The sequence below is a fragment of the Oncorhynchus mykiss genome, chromosome 16, assembly GCF_013265735.2.
Source record: "Oncorhynchus mykiss isolate Arlee chromosome 16, USDA_OmykA_1.1, whole genome shotgun sequence".
Taxonomy (NCBI): domain Eukaryota; kingdom Metazoa; phylum Chordata; class Actinopteri; order Salmoniformes; family Salmonidae; genus Oncorhynchus; species Oncorhynchus mykiss.
Genome location: NC_048580.1, coordinates 65,765,628 through 65,771,339, shown reverse-complemented (window position 1 = coordinate 65,771,339; position 5,712 = coordinate 65,765,628).

The window sequence follows — 5,712 nt, the reverse complement described above, 5'->3', positions numbered from 1 at the left end:
GATACTGACCACTACTAGTTATTGAGTCTGTAGAGATACTGACCACTACTATTTATAGAGTCTGTAAAGTTACTGACCACTACTGGGTATAGAGTCTGTAGAGTTACTAACCACTACTAGTTATTGAGTCTGTAGAGTTACTGACCACTACTAGTTATAGAGTCTGTAGAGTTACTGACCACTACTAGTTATAGAGTCTGTAGAGTTACTGACCACTACTCTAGTTGAAGAGTCTGTAGAGTTACTGACCACTACTAGTTACAGAGTCTGTAGAGTTACTGACCACTACTCTAGTTATAGAGTCTGTAGAGGTACTGACCACTACTCTAGTTATAGAGTATGTAGAGTTACTGACCACTACTCTAGTTAAAGAGTATGTAGAGTTACTGACCACTACTCTAGTTATAGAGTCTGTAGAGGTACTGACCACTACTCTAGTTATAGAGTATGTAGAGTTACTGACCACTACTCTAGTTAAAGAGTATGTAGAGTTACTGACCACTACTCTAGTTAAAGAGTCTGTAGAAGTACTGACCACTACTGGTTTTAGAGTCTGTAGAGTTACTGACCACTACTCTAGTTATAGAGTCTGTAGAGTTACTGACCACTACTAGTTATAGAGTCTGTAGAGTTACTGACCACTACTCTAGTTATAGAGTCTGTCGAGTTACTGACCACCACTCTAGTTATAGAGTCTGTAGAGTTACTGACCACTACTAGTTATAGAGTCTGTAGAGTTACTGACCACTACTCTAGTTATAGAGTCTGTAGAGTTACTGACCTCTACTCTAGTTATAGAGTCTGTAGAGGTACTGACCACTACTCTAGTTATAGAGTCTGTAGGGGTACTGACCACTACTCTAGTTATAGAGTCTGTAGAGTTACTGACCACTACTCTAACTATAGAGTCTGTAGAGGTACTGACCACTACTCTAGTTATAGAGTCTGTAGAGTTACTGACCACTACTCTAGATATAGAGTCTGTAAGGGTACTGACCACTACTCTAGATATAGAGTCTGTAGAGTTACTGACCACTACTCTAGTTATAGAGTCTGTAGAGTTACTGACCACTACTCTACATATAGAGTCTGTAGAGTTACTGACCACTACTCTAGCTATAGAGTCTGTAGAGTTACTGACCACTACTCTAGTTATAGAGTCTGTAAGGGTACTGACCACTACTCTAGATATAGAGTCTGTAGAGTTACTGACCACTACTAGTTATAGAGTCTGTAGAGTTACTCACCACTACTAGTTATAGAGTCTGTAGAGTTACTGACCACTACTCTAGATATAGAGTCTGTAGAGTTACTGACCACTACTCTAGATATAGAGTCTGTAGAGTTACTGACCCCTACTCTAGTTATAGAGTCTGTAGAGTTACTGACCACTACTCTAGCTATAGAGTCTGTAGAGTTACTGACCACTACTCTAGTTATAGAGTCTGTAAGGGTACTGACCACTACTCTAGATATAGAGTCTGTAGAGTTACTGACCACTACTCTAGTTATAGAGTCTGTAGAGTTACTGACCACTACTCTAGTTATAGTCTGTAGAGTTACTGACCACTACTAGTTATACAATCTGTAGAGTTACTGACCACTACTCTAGTTATAGAGTATGTAGAGTTACTGACCACTACTAGTTATAGAGTCTGTAGAGTTACTGACCACTACTAGTTTTAGAGTCTGTAGAGTTACTGACCACTACTCTAGTTATAGAGTCTGTAGAGTTACTGACCACTACTCTAGTTATAGAGTCTGTAGAGTTACTGACCACTACTAGTTACAGAGTCTGTAGAGGTACTGACCACTACTCTAGTTATAGAGTCTGTAGGGGTACTGACCACTACTCTAGTTATAGAGTCTGTAGAGTTACTGACCACTACTCTAACTATAGAGTCTGTAGAGGTACTGACCACTACTCTAGTTATAGAGTCTGTAGAGTTACTGACCACTACTCTAGTCTTAGAGGCTGTAAGGGTACTGACCACTACTCTAGATATAGAGTCTGTAGAGTTACTGACCACTACTAGTTACAGAGTCTGTAGAGTTACTCACCACTACTCTAGTTATAGAGTCTGTAGAGTTACTGACCACTACTAGTTATAGAGTCTGTTGAGTTACTGACTACTACTCTAGTTATAGAGTCTGAAGAGTTACTGACCACTACTAGTTATAGAGTCTGTAGAGGTACTGACCACTACTCTAGTTATAGAGTCTGTAGGGGCACTGACCACTACTCTAGTTATAGAGTCTGTAGAGTTACTGACCACTACTCTAGTTATAGAGTCTGTAGAGTTACTGACCACTACTCTAGTTATAGAGTCTGTAGAGTTACTGACCACTACTAGTTATAGAGTCTGTAGAGTTACTGACCACTACTCTAGTTATAGAGTCTGTAGAGTTACTGACCACTACTAGTTACAGAGTCTGTAGAGGTACTGACCACTACTCTAGTTATATAGTCTGTTGGGGTACTGACCACTACTCTAGTTATAGAGTCTGTAGAGTTACTGACCCCTACTCTAGTTATAGAGTCTGTAGAGTTACTGACCACTACTCTAGCTATAGAGTCTGTAGAGTTACTGACCACTACTCTAGTTATAGAGTCTGTAAGGGTACTGACCACTACTCTAGATATAGAGTCTGTAGAGTTACTGACCACTACTCTAGTTATAGAGTCTGTAGAGTTACTGACCACTACTCTAGATATAGAGTCTGTAGAGTTACTGACCACTACTCTAGTTATAGAGTCTGTAGAGTTACTGACCACTACTAGTTACAGAGTCTGTAGAGTTACTGACCACTACTCTAGTTATAGAGTCTGTAGAGGTACTGACCACTACTAGTTTTAGAGTCTGTAGAGTTACTGACCACTACTAGTTACAGAGTCTGTAGAGGTACTGACCACTACTCTAGTTATAGAGTATGTAGGGGTACTGACCACTACTCTAGTTATAGAGTCTGTAGAGTTACTGACCACTAATCTAGTTATAGAGTCTGTAGAGTTACTGACCACTACTCTAGCTATAGAGTCTGTAGAGTTACTGACCACTACTCTAGTTATAGAGTCTGTAAGGGTACTGACCACTACTCTAGATATAGAGTCTGTATAGTTACTGACAACTACTCTAGTTATAGAGTCTGTAGAGTTACTGACCACTACTCTAGATATGGAGTCTGTAGAGATACTGACCACTACTAGTTATTGAGTCTGTAGAGATACTGACCACTACTATTTATAGAGTCTGTAAAGTTACTGACCACTACTGGGTATAGAGTCTGTAGAGTTACTAACCACTACTAGTTATTGAGTCTGTAGAGTTACTGACCACTACTAGTTATAGAGTCTGTAGAGTTACTGACCACTACTAGTTATAGAGTCTGTAGAGTTACTGACCACTACTCTAGTTGAAGAGTCTGTAGAGTTACTGACCACTACTAGTTACAGAGTCTGTAGAGTTACTGACCACTACTCTAGTTATAGAGTCTGTAGAGGTACTGACCACTACTCTAGTTATAGAGTATGTAGAGTTACTGACCACTACTCTAGTTAAAGAGTATGTAGAGTTACTGACCACTACTCTAGTTATAGAGTCTGTAGAGGTACTGACCACTACTCTAGTTATAGAGTATGTAGAGTTACTGACCACTACTCTAGTTAAAGAGTATGTAGAGTTACTGACCACTACTCTAGTTAAAGAGTCTGTAGAAGTACTGACCACTACTGGTTTTAGAGTCTGTAGAGTTACTGACCACTACTCTAGTTATAGAGTCTGTAGAGTTACTGACAGCTACTAGTTATAGAGTCTGTAGAGTTACTGACCACTACTCTAGTTATAGAGTCTGTCGAGTTACTGACCACCACTCTAGTTATAGAGTCTGTAGAGTTACTGACCACTACTAGTTATAGAGTCTGTAGAGTTACTGACCACTACTCTAGTTATAGAGTCTGTAGAGTTACTGACCTCTACTCTAGTTATAGAGTCTGTAGAGGTACTGACCACTACTCTAGTTATAGAGTCTGTAGGGGTACTGACCACTACTCTAGTTATAGAGTCTGTAGAGTTACTGACCACTACTCTAACTATAGAGTCTGTAGAGGTACTGACCACTACTCTAGTTATAGAGTCTGTAGAGTTACTGACCACTACTCTAGATATAGAGTCTGTAAGGGTACTGACCACTACTCTAGATATAGAGTCTGTAGAGTTACTGACCACTACTCTAGTTATAGAGTCTGTAGAGTTACTGACCACTACTCTACATATAGAGTCTGTAGAGTTACTGACCACTACTCTAGCTATAGAGTCTGTAGAGTTACTGACCACTACTCTAGTTATAGAGTCTGTAAGGGTACTGACCACTACTCTAGATATAGAGTCTGTAGAGTTACTGACCACTACTAGTTATAGAGTCTGTAGAGTTACTGACCACTACTAGTTATAGAGTCTGTAGAGTTACTGACCACTACTCTAGATATAGAGTCTGTAGAGTTACTGACCACTACTCTAGATATAGAGTCTGTAGAGTTACTGACCACTACTAGTTATAGAGTCTGTAGAGTTACTGACCACTACTAGTTATAGAGTCTGTAGAGTTACTGACCACTACTCTACATATAGAGTCTGTAGAGTTACTGACCACTACTCTAGTTATAGAGTCTGTAGAGTTACTGACCACTACTCTAGATATAGAGTCTGTAGAGTTACTGACCACTACTAGTTATAGAGTCTGTAGAGTTACTGACCACTACTAGTTATAGAGTCTGTAGAGTTACTGACCACTACTCTAGTTATAGAGTCTGTAGAGTTACTGACCACTACTAGTTACAGAGTCTGTAGAGTTACTGACCACTACTCTAGTTATAGAGTCTGTAGAGGTACTGACCACTACTAGTTTTAGAGTCTGTAGAGTTACTGACCACTACTAGTTACAGAGTCTGTAGAGGTACTGACCACTACTCTAGTTATAGAGTATGTAGGGGTACTGACCACTACTCTAGTTATAGAGTCTGTAGAGTTACTGACCACTAATCTAGTTATAGAGTCTGTAGAGTTACTGACCACTACTCTAGCTATAGAGTCTGTAGAGTTACTGACCACTACTCTAGTTATAGAGTCTGTAAGGGTACTGACCACTACTCTAGATATAGAGTCTGTATAGTTACTGACAACTACTCTAGTTATAGAGTCTGTAGAGTTACTGACCACTACTCTAGATATGGAGTCTGTAGAGATACTGACCACTACTAGTTATTGAGTCTGTAGAGATACTGACCACTACTATTTATAGAGTCTGTAAAGTTACTGACCACTACTGGGTATAGAGTCTGTAGAGTTACTAACCACTACTAGTTATTGAGTCTGTAGAGTTACTGACCACTACTAGTTATAGAGTCTGTAGAGTTACTGACCACTACTAGTTATAGAGTCTGTAGAGTTACTGACCACTACTCTAGTTGAAGAGTCTGTAGAGTTACTGACCACTACTAGTTACAGAGTCTGTAGAGTTACTGACCACTACTCTAGTTATAGAGTCTGTAGAGGTACTGACCACTACTCTAGTTATAGAGTATGTAGAGTTACTGACCACTACTCTAGTTAAAGAGTATGTAGAGTTACTGACCACTACTCTAGTTAAAGAGTCTGTAGAAGTACTGACCACTACTGGTTTTAGAGTCTGTAGAGTTACTGACCACTACTCTAG